This window comes from Mesocricetus auratus, unplaced genomic scaffold, assembly GCF_017639785.1.
Source record: "Mesocricetus auratus isolate SY011 unplaced genomic scaffold, BCM_Maur_2.0 Super-Scaffold_6730, whole genome shotgun sequence".
Taxonomy (NCBI): Eukaryota; Metazoa; Chordata; class Mammalia; order Rodentia; family Cricetidae; genus Mesocricetus; species Mesocricetus auratus.
The window spans coordinates 41,038,619-41,053,318 of NW_024429184.1; the positions used below are offsets into that span (position 1 = coordinate 41,038,619).

General features: G+C 44.9%; 1 non-coding gene across 1 annotated transcript; it reads right to left on the reverse strand.

Annotated features, from left to right (window-relative positions):
• Nucleotides 1–12,869: 12,869 nt before the first annotated feature.
• LOC121139071 lies at nt 12,870–13,029 on the reverse strand. The gene has a single exon (XR_005875923.1). It is a non-coding gene; the product is annotated as a U1 spliceosomal RNA (small nuclear RNA).
• Between the last annotated feature and the right edge of the window lie 1,671 nt (nt 13,030–14,700).

Consider the following 14,700-nt stretch of genomic DNA (forward strand, 5'->3'; position numbering starts at 1 on the left):
CTACATAGTGAGACTGTTCTTTCTGACAGTGGTTTGACAGTGGCTTGTCCCTGAATGGGTAGTTTGTAGGAGCATGGTCTTCAGTGTAGTGGTGTTGATGTGGCGGGACCTTCACATGGCGGGGTTTACTGAAAGTCATTAGGCAGTGGAGCTCCAGCCTCGCAGATGGGTTAATGGTGCTTCTCAGTCTGCGGGACAGGACCTCTGCTTCCTTTCTCCTCATTCATGAGTTCTCTGATTTGTGTCTGATGTCATCTCCATGGAGCCCTTGACAGATGCTGACATCACAGTCTTTGTACTTTATAGCCAGTAGAGCTGTGAACTAATAGACATTTTTTTTAAAAACTTTTTAAATGTTTATTTTATTTATTATGCATACAGTGTTCTGCCAGAAGAGGGAACCAGATCTCATTATAGATGGTTGTGAGCCACCATGTGGTTGCTAGGAATTGAACTCAGGACCTCTGGAAGAGCAGCAAGTGCTCTTAACCTCTGAGCCATCTCTCCAGCCCCTAAATAGTCATTTTTATCTTTATTAAGCACCCCATCTCAGGCACTATGTTACAGCAACACAAAATGGTCTATGACCCTCAGAAAGGAACCAAGAAAGGGACAGCCTAATGAGACAAAAAACTTTTGACAGTAGCCACTGGTTCTAGCTAAAAAAAACAAAACAAAACAGAAAAGCAACAACAAAAACACAAAACTGTGACCTCTTCCCGAATTCTACCAGACTCTCTCCTTCAGGACGCCACAATAGGCACTTCCACCTCCGCTAGTGTGAATCAGAGAATGCCACAAACAGCCAGGACTTTCCTTTAGGCCCCTGCCCCCGTGGTGTGGGTGCAGCCCACTCGGTGTGAACTTGTAACAAGACCCACAGGGGTGTCAGAAGAGGCCTACAGGGGCCACAGGAGGAAGTAGACACTATCAATGGAGGCCACATGGGGAACGTGAGGATGCACTGCTACTGTGCCCAGCCAGGGTGGTATCACAGGATGCCTGTGGCGGGGCAGAGCCCTCAGTCCTGCCCAGTAGCAGCTAACGGCCCTTCCTACTCCAGTACCAAGAGAGGCCAAGTGGTGAGGTTGGACTTCAGTTCCACTTTCTCTTGACAGATTAGTATCAGTGTCAGGCAGGTTTAGAAGACAGACCATGTATACAGAAAACAGTCCTCACTAGCATTCAAGGAGCCTGGAAGCTTTACTTTTCCCAACGTTAGTTTGGGAAGCTAAACCACTCGTCGGTCTGTTGCTTCTTGACTGAGTCCCAGGCCCTGCTTGCCACTTTTCTTGGCTGCTGTAACTCACTTCCCAGCTAACCTACCTGGAAACTAGGCAGGTCAACAAACTAGAAAGACCAGAAAATGAAAAGAGCAGTCAAGGTTGAAAGCTGATTAACATGCTCTCATGCTCAGACACTCGGACTTGCAGTGTTTTCCCAAACTCCTCTGAATCACGCTCTACCTCTCTTCTGCTGTCTTCCCTCTGTTTGAACAGGAAAAGGAGAGGGAGTAAGAGCGAGAAAGACAGAAGGAACCAAAGTGAGAAAGCCTTAGACAATGAAAGATAGGCCAGACTGAAGTTTGCTCTTACTTGGCATGGCTGTGATCTCAGCTCCCAAGAAGCAGAGGCATTAAAAGTGCCAGGAATTCAAGGCAATCCTCAGCCACAGTGAGGCTGAGGCTAGCCTGGGCTACATGAGACCCTGTCTGTAAATAAATAAAATTGCCAAGACTCCCTATTCTACCCAACTTCAGACGAGACTTAAAACAACATCAGCTGGGTATGTCGATGAACACCTTAAATCTCATGGTTTGGAAACAGAGGCAGGTGGGTCTCTGAATTGGAGATCAGCTTTGTCTACACAGAGAGTTCTAGGCCAGCCAGGGACACAGTGGTACCCTGTCTAAAAACAAAACCAAAATCTTTGTGTTGTATGGAAATATACAAATGACAGTGACTAACTGGCTACCTCCTCCTTAAAATTTCAAGTATATTTTGAGGACACCATCTTATTAAAATCCTATCTCCTGTCATCTGTGTTAAATACCTTTCTAATTCAAACCCACATGAAATAGATGCTGAGGATGCCTTCTCCAGGCAGACCCATCCCCTCGATGTGTGGGCATCTGCTCCACAGTGTGCACCATGCATCAGACCAATTCCTTGTGGATCTAAGTGCAAAAAAACCCAAGCACAAGGGTATTACAAAACTGGAGGAAGAAAGGTGTTTTCACATCAAATGGGCAAAAGAATTAAACCAGAAGATAAACAAATGGATTCTTGAACTTTCCATTCACAGCCAGCCATTGCTGGTTAGCTGGACACAGACTGCAAGTCATTCTAACGAATCTCAGAGAGAGAGAGAAACAGAGAAAGAGAGAGAGAGAGAGAGAGAGAAAGAGGGAGAGAGAGAGAGAGTCATTCTGTAAGTTCCATTACTCTAGAGAACCCTAATACAGATTTTGGTAACAGAAGCAGTTCTAAAGCAACAGAAGTATAAGATGAATCTTTTAAGTATCTGGACTATGCTTCCCAAGTTACCAACACCTACAGTTACCAAACTCTCCTTGGAGTTTGGAGAACGCTGAAACCCATGGTGTGAACTATTTTACAAACCTAAGGAGATAAATGAGTTTGATTATCCTGATTCATCAATTGTGAGTGACAATGGATTTGGTGACCTTATATATGAAACTTTTGACAGTTTGTGGGAAAAAATAGGGAAAGTGGTTCTGCTGGTTGGTTGCTCTTAACATCTTTGGATAAGTTGACAAAGGTTAAGAATGAGCTTCAGGACAAAATTAACCAACTTCTAGCGCCTCAGAATACAGTGAAGGGCAACAATGACCTTAGTGATAAATTTGACCAGCTCTAGATGTGCATAAACAGTCTAGGTTTCTAAGTGTGCCCTGGAAGAAAATCTTCTCTCCAGAAGCCACAGAGCTTGACTTGTGGAAAATCAAACCGAGGTCCTCACTTTAAGGTTGGCTGAATTACAGCGAAAATTCAAGCCAAAGCCTCCTCAGAGGGTGACAACAGATAAAGTTAGGACGTTAATTAGTAAAGAATGGGATCCTGTAACTTGGGATGGGAGGATAATTTTGAAGCTGAGAACTTTTTTTAAATTTGTTTTGTTTGTCTTTCTGAGACAGGGTTTCTCTGTGTAGCTTTGTAGAGCAGGCTTTCCTCGAAGTCACAGAGATCTACCTGCCTCTGCCTCCCGAGTGCTGGGATTAAAGGCATGCTTCACCACAGCCTGGCTAAAACTGAGAACTTTGAACCTCAGATTCTCAAGGGTTTATATCACCGAAGGAAGCAGTACCTTCAGCCCCACCCTTGAAATATTACCCTTTTCACTTCTGAATGAGGAAATAAATCCTTGATTGTCTGCTAAACCAACAGCAATTTTCTCTGAAAGAAATGCCAGGCAAGGCAATAATGATGTCTCTAGAGCCACCAATAGTTGTCTCTAAACCTATAACCAGACTCAAGACAAAGCAGGCTCCTAGAGCGGAGGTAGAAAGCGTAGTCCATGAGGAGGTTGCTACACTAACAGAATGAGTTTGCTGATTCATTCAAGCAGAAGTCTGGGGAATATGCGTGGGAATGGATCTTAAGGGATAATGGTGGAAGGAACATAAGACTGGATCAGGCTGAGTTTATCCATATGGGCCCCTGAGTGGAGGTTCTAGGCTCCCACAGTTAAAAGGGGTGTCAAAGGTTTGTTTGAATGGTTGACTGAAGCATTTGTCAAAAGGCGGCCTATTGCAAAGGAGTTGGGGATGCTGATATCCCTTGGCTTAATGTGATGAAGGGGTTCGAAGGCTCAGGGAAATTGCAATGCTAGAATGAGTTATCTGTGTGAAACCTAACCCTCCACAATGGGAAGGCCCAGAAGACAGGCCCTTCACTAATCCTATACGACACAAAATGGAGACAGGGGCCAGTGCTTCTGAGGAGTTTCGTTGTCCTCTTCCTTGTGCCAGATCTTAGCGTTGGGGACACTGCTGCTCAGTTGGATGAACTAAATGTAGTGGGTTTTATCTGGCCCTGATGTAGCAGGGGTCAGGTGGCAGCACAGAATTGCCAAAGGCAAGGTGGCCATAGTCATAATGGGCAGCAGAGGCAAATGAACTTTATGGTAGTAGGGCTTGTATGGACCTTTGTTACTGGCTAATCAATCGTGTGTTTTCCGGCACACAGATAGAAAGCCTACTGAATTTCTGTTTGATTTGTGTAAGTAGAAAAATTTTCAAACAAACAAGAAAGGTGCATTGTAGATGGCAGAAAAAGGGAGTCTCTGCCCCTGAATCAATTCCCAGACTTGAGCCCTGCAGACTGTAATGGTTTAAATGAAAATGGCCCCCAAGGGCCCAGAGGCAGGGAGGGGCTCTATTTGAAAGGATTAGGACTGTGGCCTTGTTGGAGGAAGGGTGTCACTGGGGAGGGCTTTGAGGTCTCTCTCTTTTCCTGCTGACCTGGAGGTAGAACTCTCAACTCCTTCTCCAGAACCATGTCTGCCTGCAGGCCACCATGCTTCCTGTCTTGATGACAATAGACTAAACCTCAGAAGTTCAAACCAACCCCAATTAAACGTTTTCCTTTATTGAGTTGCATTGGGGACTGGAGAGATGGCTCAGCAGTTAGGAGCACTGACTGCTCTTCTGGGGGACTCCGGTCCAATGCCCAGCAATCTCACAACTGTCTGTAAGTCCAGGATCCAACAGTCTCACATAGACACTCTCATTACACCCCAAATGCAGAACCCCCCATCCTCATCCCTCCATTTCTCTTCAGACAAGGGCAAAGACAGGCCTCCCATGGATATCCAACCAAACATGGCATATTGAGTTGCAATAAGACTAGGCACCACCCCTCATATTTTTTTTTGTTCCCACAAACTGGTCCCAAATAATTACTCAAAAGGTTATATTAATTACAGAATGTGCAGCCTGTAGATCAGCCTTATTACTAACTAGCTCCTACAACTTAGGTTAACCCAATTCTATTCATCTATATTTTGCAACATGCACCACCCCTCATATTAAGGCTGGGCAAGGCAACCCAGCAGGAGGATAAAGATCCCAAAAGCAGTCAAAAGAGTCAGAGACGGCCGGGCGGTGGTGGCGCACACCTTTCATCCCAGCACTCAGGAGGCAGAGGCAGGTGGATCTCTGTGAGTTCTAGGCCAGGCTGGTCTGACAGCCTCCAAAACAATACAGAGAAACCCTGTCTCGTAAAACCAAAAAAAAAAAAAAAAAAAAAAAAAAAGAGTCAGAGACAGCTCCTGTTCCCATGGTTAGGAGTCCCACTGAAGACCAAGCTACACAACCAAAACATATATGCAGAGGGTCTAGGTCAGCCCATGCAGGCTCCCTGGTTGTCAGTTCAGTCTCTGTGAGCCCTGTGAGCACAGGTCAGTTGACTTTGTGGGCTTTCTTTGGTGTCCTTGACTCCTCTGGCTCCTACATTCCTTACTCCCCTTCTTCTGCAGGATTCCCTGAGCTCTGCCTAATGTTTGGCTGTGGGTTACTGCATCTCTTTCCATCAGTTGCTGGATGAAGCCTCTCTGATGATGATTATTCTAGGTTCCTGTCTACGAGTGGAGCAGAATATTGTCAGGGAGCATTTCATTGACTTTTTATTTTATTTTATTTTTATTGATGGTCCAGTTTGGTTCTATCCCAGGTCTCTATGCTCTTCAGCCTCTGGGTCCTGGCCCTGGGGTGGGCTCCCTCTTGTGGCATGGACCAGTCATTGGTTGGTCACTCCCATAATTTCTGTGCCACCTTTACCCCAGCACATTTTGTAGGCAGAACAAACTGTAGGCCAAAGGCTATGTGGCTGGGTTGGTGCCCCAGTCCCTTCACCGGAAATCCTGCCTGGTTACAGGAGATGACCGGTTCAGCTTCCATGTCCCCCATCACCAGGAGTCTTACCTAGGGTCACCCTCCTAGATTCCTGGAATTTCCATCACACTAGGAGATTTTTTTTTCCGAGATAGGGTCTCACTATATAGCTCTGGCTGTCCTGGAACTATGTAGGCCAGCCTGGCCTTGAACTCACAGAGATCCACCTGCCTCTGCCTTTAGAGAGCTGGGATTAAAGGCGTGCGCCACGTGCTCAGCTATCCTCGTTCATTATCTTTGGTTAGTTGGTTGGTTGGTTGGTTGGTTGGTTGGTTGGTTGGTTGGTTTTGAGAATGGTGTCCTGCCTCTGCCTCCCTGGTGCTGGAATCATATGTGTTCACCACAGGGTCTAACTGAATACCATTTTACAATGTTACACGTATTTTGAGGGGAGAATTGGAAGGATGACAAGGACAAGTACTGATGTTAGGAATATTTCATGAGGGCGACCCTGGCAGGGGACAAACATGCCAGGCAGACAGGGCTTAAGTGAGAAACTTTTTAGAAAGGGAAGGGGATGGGAAGAAGCGAAAGAGAGGGAAATTTTATCTTTTCACAAAAGATTCTCGTAAGTTCCAGGGAGCTGAATTGAACCCACCCAAACAGGTCAGATTCACTCCAGATAAGTATCATTCAACCTTTCCCTGGTTCCCGGACTCCCTTCCCTCATCATGGGACTCCTGGAGAGCCCCTCCCTCATGACCCTCCCCCCATCAATTACCAGGACCTAAGAAAAAAATTTTTCCTAATCCTAACCTTGTCCCCTGCTCTGCCAACATCTTGCCAGGTCTAAGAGGCGCCAGAGAGTTCCATAGAGCCTGGACAGCAATGAAACAACCAGCTACCCCAGGATGGGCAGCACCCCAGCTTTCTCGGGTCCCCCAAAGATGGTCAACGACCCGCAGGTCAGCAGGAAGTAGAATTAAGAACTCCACTCCTGGGCTGGAGAGATGGCTCAGAGGTTAAGAGCACTGACTGCTCTTCCAGAGGATCTGAGTTCAATTCCCAGCAACCACATGGTGGCTCACAACCATCTATAGTGAGATCTGGTGCCCTCTTCTGGTGTGCAGACAAACATGGAGGCAGGATGTTGTATTCATAATTAATAAATAAATCTTTAAAAAAAAAAGAACTCCACTCCTTCATTCCCTAACCTGCCACACCTAACTCCTCTCCTTTTAACAATAACAAAGGTGGGAATATAAGGATTCAGGCATTATGCTGGCCTGCCCCCTGTCACCTGGCAACGAACACTCAGGCAGTAACCTGGCTAGCCCAGTGTCCATTGGCTGCTATGTAGTCTGCATCCAGGTGCAGAGGTTCCTTTAAGAGGAAAACTCCAGCTGGGCCTTGGTGGTGCACACCTTTAATCCCAGCACTTGGGAGCAGAGACAGGCGGATCTCTGTGAGTTCGAGGCCAACCTGGTCTACAGAGTGAGTTCCAGGACAGCCTCCAAAACAATACAGAGAAAAACTAAAAAAAAAAAAAAAAAAAAAAAAAAAAAAAGAAGAAGAAGAAGAAAACGCCACCCACGTCCTCTCTCTTTCCTACTGTTCCTCTGAAGGGGCAAGCAGGACTTTTCCTGCCTCTCCTGTCCTCTCTCTCTCCCTCCCCCTCTCCTTCTTCTTTCCCCCTTCTCTTCCCTTTCTAATAAAACTTCTCACTTAAGCATGTTTGTCCCTGCCACAGTTATCCTTGTGAAATATTCCTAACAGCTGGAAAATTTAGATGAGTAACATATGTTTGATCAAATAAGGTATATTTGAGTATTAAGATTTATAGATTCCTAAGGTCTACTCAGGTTCACAGTGATATCTGTCTAGCTTTGTCTTTGCTTACTTTTAATTGTTAGCTATTTGGATTATTGTGCCCAAATTCTGAATCCCAAAATCACCACGAGACCCATTCCAATGCAAAAGCAAAGAGTCTTTTATTATTTAACGAGTTAACTGTCTTAACTCGGTTCCCTCATCCATCCAACACAGTGGTTGGTGTGAGAAGGACCCAAAGGGTCTGAGAGGTGGGGAGTTTACTGGGTAGAACAAGGGGAGTGTCTGGGGTCTGCAACAGTCTCAGGATTGGTGCACTTCTGGGCTTGGGAGACCTGTCCTGTGTTGATTGGCCAGCTGGTTGCTATGGCCTTTAGGCCTTTCCAGGGCCGTTGCTATGCTCTGCACTCCACTGTTATGCCACTTTTACCGTAAAGCATGTCCAGAGGCTGCCAGCTAACTTCTGATTGGTTCCTTGCCATGAGGGTATCTGACCTCCTAGTGACTGGGAGGTTGAGCTTACATCTTGCTGGGTTTTTTTTTTTTTTTTTGTAGCCTGTCATGGCTGCCAAAGCAGGGGTCTGGGTGAGGGGCTAGTCCCTTCAGGATAAACTTAACCATATAAAAAATTGCAATATTCTATAATGGACCATCTAATCCCCCAAGAATGTCCTTTTCCCAAGGTCAGGTAAATTTAGACAAAAACCCCTATTCTCTCAGGGGCTTGAAGAACGTTCCTCCTTGCTAAAATGGGAGACATCCTTACCTCTGGCAAGAGAAACTTGTGGCCCTTTCATTAACATATGACTGGTGTCTATTAACCTGACATGGTCAATGCTAGCTTCTACAGTATCTGATCACATGCCACAGCTCAGGACAGATGTCCCTTTCTTCCATTTAACCCTTTGTGCAATTACAGAGTATAAAAGGTGGAGCCTTTGTTCACCCTCAGATCCTGTCAGTCTCCTTCCCCTGGAGGACTCCACACCTCCACTTTGGGACCTGAACCCCTCCAGAGCTGGACTCCAGCAGAAGGGACTGAGTAGATTTAATCACTGCTGTCTGAGGGCCAGCCTCCAGCAACACTGGACCTTGACAGAAATCCAGAGTCAGTGTAAGCTAGACTTTCCTGTCTGAGGGGGGTTTAGGAAAAGGAACATTCACACATTCTCTCGATGACTTCCTTCTTTATTCTCGTGTTCTTTCTCTGTCCTTTCTACTGTATACGTTTTTTCTGCAGTTTATACACTCCAACGAACTTTGTCAGGTAATATAGGAATCACAATGTGGTTACATTCTGTTTTCCAATTGAATGACTACAACTAATACAAAACAAACAGTAAAAAAAAAAACAGCACATTTCCCATATTCCTTACATGATTAAATACTTTGCATACTACAGGTAAAAAACAAATTTATCCCAGAAACCCACACACATTCATACCCCAAGCAACTTGTCATATATTGGCTGTGTGGTCAAGCACTGTGCACTTGTCAGGTCTTTTACTAGCAGGTGTTGTGCCCAAATTCTGAACCCCAAATCACCAAGAGGCCCATTTCCATGCAAAAGCAAAGAGTCTTTTATTGCTGTTGTTTAATGAGCTAAACCCAATAGCTCGGGCCTTTCATCCATCCACCTTGGTGGATGGTTGGAGAAAAGACCCCGAGAAACCATGAGACAGGGATCTTGTAGGGCAGCAAAAGGGGTGTGAAACAGTCTCAGGATTGGTGCGCTTCCAGGCTTGGATGACCTGCCCTGTGCTGATTGGTCAACTGGTTGTTATGGTCCATAGGCCCTCCCAGGGTGGTTGCTATGCTCTGCACATCACTGTTGTGCACTTGTCCATAAAGCACACCCAGAGCCCTAAAGCACAACCCCACCAGCTAACTTCTGATTGGTTCCTTGCCAAGAGGGTATTTGACCTCCTGGTGACCAGGACTGGAGAGGCAAGGCCAGGGGAGCACTCTGTAGTTACAAAGAAAGGGCCAATTACTTTATAACTTATCTTGAAAGGTAATCTTATAAAGAATCTTGAAGGAATCACAAACCTAAACTTCTATATATGACAAAGAAACAGTTAGCTCTACTTTAAACCTTTAGGGTACATACCCACTCGTCGATGGTTTTTTATACCAGGAGATTGAGGGTAGACAAGGGTATGAGGAATTAATCATCACCTTTAGTCATCAACCAATCCTAGCAAGAAAGGTATGCCAGCCAATGGTAATTGAGCTGCTTCGTTCTTGTTCAACTTAATGAGTTGCTCCTCACTCAACTATGTGCCTTTCTAAAACTTTAGATTGTCTTCTTGAGTTTTTTCACTTCAAAGCTATTTAACAAAAACTTCTTAGTCTAACTTTCAAAGCTTTTTTTCAGCTATGGTGCACTCCAAAACCTGTGAATCTATCTCCCAACATTAAGGTTAAAAGAATTTAAACTAGCTGGACTACTGGGACTCAATTGTTTTTTCTTAATCATTAACTTGAGCTACAATCTATGCAACTCCTTAGGTGAAACTCACAGTCCCTGGTTATAAAACCTACCCTTGTATTTGTTTTTATTCATCAAAACTCTGTATGGGTTATCATTATTATCAAATTAGATAATACAGTGTAGGGAGGGGCATCTTGACAATCCACTGGTAAAAATATCCAGTAGAACGGGATGTTTCCAAGAGATAAGCATACTATATTACAGGCAGTGGAGCTCTCCCCATGTCCACTCACACCAAGCTCGATACCAGAGAAAGAGAGCAGTAGCAAACGTGTCTTTTGCACAGCAGAGGCAAAAGACATTCCAGAGTCTGTAGTCCTATGGCCTTGCCTAAACAAGATTCCTCCATCAGAGAGTTTCCCCTGGTGAGCTGACACCTGGCCTCAATCGCCACCCTCTGTTCCTCTGACACGGCCACCAACATTTAATGGTGGCTATTTCTTACCTAATGAGATGTGTGACTTAAAAATAATTCTCTGCTTCTGTGTTTATTTGGCCCCAATATTTCTGTAATAAGTACAAATTGGTTGTGTAAAAACATGTATTCACTGTTTCAGAATATGTAGGAAAGTTGTATTCAGATACATCTATTTCCAACCACATACAGTTCAATAGGGAGGGAGGGAGGGCAGGGGCATTCTCCTAAGTAAGGAGAATGCCACACATTTGGAAATTAGCATCACATGGACAACTGCAATAAGAACAAATGTAGAATCTACTGAAACAGCTTCCTGAATCATTAATGTGGAGTTCCTAAAGAACCCTGCCCTACCCACAAAAGGGACTTCAAGGCTTAGAAAGCTAGTGAATTTGTGCCTTGAGAAATTCATGATGTTCAGACATTGTTCAGGATTAAAAATAAAATAGAAAGTATAACAAAGCCAGGTAGGGTTGTTTCATGAGAAAAAGGTGCAGAAGAAAAAGTCAGCCCACAGGTTATCAAATAACAAGGAAATTCAAGGTGAGCCTAAGGCATTGCTTTTCCAAGGAACTGTTAACACCAGCAGCATTGTAAACAATAGTCATGAGTACACATACAAAACACACGTTCAGGACCATTTCTAACTACATACTAATCAAATACCAGTGCTAAAGCCAAACACCTTGAAGGGCCCAGACCCTCACCCAGTCCCCTGCTTTGGCAGCCATAACAGGCTGCAGAAAAGCCCCAGTAAGACATAGACCCCTGACTTAGAAATATGTACTGAGCCCCTGACCTGGTCCGACCTTGCCCTAATCACTAGGAAGCCAGATACCCTTCATGTGGCAAGGAACCAATCAGAAGTTAGCTGGCAGGTGCTGAATGTGCTTTACTGATAATGGTGAGATGCAGAGCAATTCAGAGCGTAGCAACCACCCTGGGAAGACCTGTAGGCACAGCAACCTTTCTGAGGCTGCAGCTGATCTCAACTCAAGACAGGTTGCCCATGCCCAGAGGTGCACCAATCCTGAGACTGTTGCTATGCAACTAGCGGACCCTCAGGCACTCCCCCTTGCTCTACCCCAATATATGCCCTGATCCACTGCTGCTGGGGGTCTCTCCTACTCCACCCACTGTCTTGTAAATTAAGAGGATTCTTAGCTTTGGCATTGGATCTGGTCTCCTGGTGGTTTTGGGGGGTTCAGAGTCTTAGCACAGCAGGCATAACAACCTCACTGTGTGAGCTCAATGTCTCCTTCTTCCCCCCCTTGTGTCTAGCTTTCTCCCACAATCCAGTTTCTCAAATACTGTATGCTCCCCTCAACAGTCACTTGTGGACACACTTCCAGGTCGTCCTTCACCAGTCTCAGCACAGTAACCATTTCCCAACAGGCCACTGCCACCAAGATGTTTGCTGTTGACTGTATATGGTACATATGCATACATATGTGTGTGCCTGTGTGGGATGGCATGTGTGTGGAGGTGAGAGGACAACTTAGAGGAGTCATCTCTCCTTCTATCATGGCCCCTGAGATTGAGCCCAGTGGTTAGACTTGAACTGCAAGCACATTTACCAGAGGAGCATCTTGCTGGCACTGAATACAATATTTATTTAAAGATTTATTTATTTATGCATGAGTGCTCTATTTTCATGGATGCCTTCATGACAGAATAGGGCATCAGATGCTGTTATAGATGGTGTGATTATTGGGAATTGAACTTAGTGCTCTCAACTGCCAAGTCATCTCTCTAGCCCCTGAATAAATTATTTTAAGTAGTAATTATTTTAATGTACACATGAAAGTTCATGTTTCCCTGTCTATTATCCTGCAATAATACCTACCACCATCTTTACTACTTAAAGGGACCCTTTAAAGAACTTATTGTCTCCATTTTGTGTGTATGACTGCTTTGCCTGCATGTATGCATGCACACCACAGTGTCTGGTGCCCTCAGGTCAGAAGAGGCCACCAGTACTCCAGTGGCTAGTCCTGGGTGGCTGCAAGCCATGAGGGGCTAGGAATTGATTACAGGTCCCCTGAGAGAGCAGCCATCTCTCCAGCCCCAGGATCCTAACTTTTTAAGAAATAGCTTTCATTACACAGTCATTTTCACCAGAAGAAAAAGCAGGTAAAAATGGGCAGTCTGCCCTTCTTCTGACCCATTCCAATTTCCCATCCCAGTTCAATGTGCAGCTCTTGCTAAGTCTTGTTATGGAAACAACAGTAGGCTAATGCCTTGTTTCATTTTTTACTATTTATTGTTTTAAGCAGGGGAGCGTGTGAAACCAGTGCCCACTACCACAGATTATGCAGTTGAGTTTCCCACATTTGGGCAAATCCCAGGGTCAGCACACCCGGAGTGCAATAGATAAGCCTCATCCTGGGAGAACCACTTTCGTGATCATGGTAGCTCCTGCCAGGCAAGTACTGTTGTTGTTTTAATAACTGCAGTGTCTACAGCTCTGAATCGTCAAGTCATCAACTGGGCTAGTGTCTTTAGAGAAATGAAATTTGTACTAACTAAAACAGTTCAAAACCAAGGACACCTGGAGATTTGCTGAAATGGGCAAAACAAACTCCCAATTCTCTGACCTCAGTTCAAACTATTTCACTGGGACAGAAGATGTGGACATTTCTATTCATAAGCTTTCCTATAAAAGTTGGCTCACCTTTACTTACTTTTGGTTTTGGATTTTTGAGACAGAATCTCATCTAGGCCAGACTGATCTCAAACTCACTTGAGGGTGACTCTGGTCCTCCTGTTTCCATCTTCTCCCTCCCTCCCTTCTGTAGGATTAAGAAAGTTCTTTATGCCAGGAATTTAACAATACTGTAAATGATGCCCACATTTTAACCCTGAGGGAACTCCAGTTCATCAAATCTGTAAACATGAAATTAAGAATGTCTCAGCATATTCACAGAAAGGGTGAGTGAGGGGGGCAGGGGAAGGGAGGGGGAGGGAGTAGGTGGAGAAGAGGGAGAGGAGACTTGGTTGGGAGGTAAAAATAAATAAATTTTAAAAAGAAAAAGAGCACCTCAGAACGTGTTCAAGGGTTTGCTGAGCCACCGAGGGCCTGGCAACACTCCAGCTGAGTGTCTCAGAGCTGAGTGTCTCAGCTTCTCCTTTTAAGAGCCTTAGGCAGGAACCAAGATGTTTAGCAGTGGGCTGCTGCCAAACTTCACTTGGAAGACTGGCCACAGTGGTAACAAAGACTCAGGTACTCCTCACCCCAGCCTCCTTCAGAATCAAAGGGCTGTGTCCTGGCTCTGTGCCCGCCTCTGAGGGGCAGCTATTCTTCCAGTATCAACCCGATGCCTCTGACACAAGCACGCTGGACACTCATTCCAGCCCAGCGTACAATCTCTCCTCCGACCGCTGTCAGTCAGGAGGTGTTCTAGGCACTGGGGAAGCCAAGATGAGGCAAACAATGTAGTCTTGCCCTTGCCAACTTCTGTTTGGATTTTATTTGGAAAAAAAAAAAAGTGTTGTTTTAAGCCACTGCTAACTCACAATTGAAGCAGACAGCAATTCAGAGAAAAAAACAAAGACTTGACTCACCTGCCAAGTTGGGGGGCAATAAGAGCCCTGAAAAGGCAGGAAAAAGGACCTGCCACAATCCTGGTCACAGGATTCTGTCTCACTCATATTCCAAATCTGCTAGCTAGCAGCCATGTAAATACTTTTAATCTCTGTGACCAGTAAGTATTTTATAACTTAAACTTCAGCTGCTCTAACCTAGAACTCTGGAGGTAGAGGCAAGTTAAGTTCTAGGCCAGCTTGGTCTATATTATAGAGTTCCCGAGCAACAAAGTGAAACCCTGTCTCAAAACAACAGCAAAAATAAACAAGCAATTAATAATTACCAAAAGACTCATTTCAGCTTTTAAGATCAAATGAGAATTACACAGATGCATATAAACATACATCATATATATCCATGCTTATCACGTGGAAGCCTAGTGAATAATACTTTTAAAAAATGCACATACCATGCTGGGTTTTGTGGTATACATCTTTAATCCCAGCACTTCGGAGGCAGAGGTAGGCACATCTCTAGAAGTTCAAGACCAGCTGGTCTACCTAGCAAGTTCAGGCCAG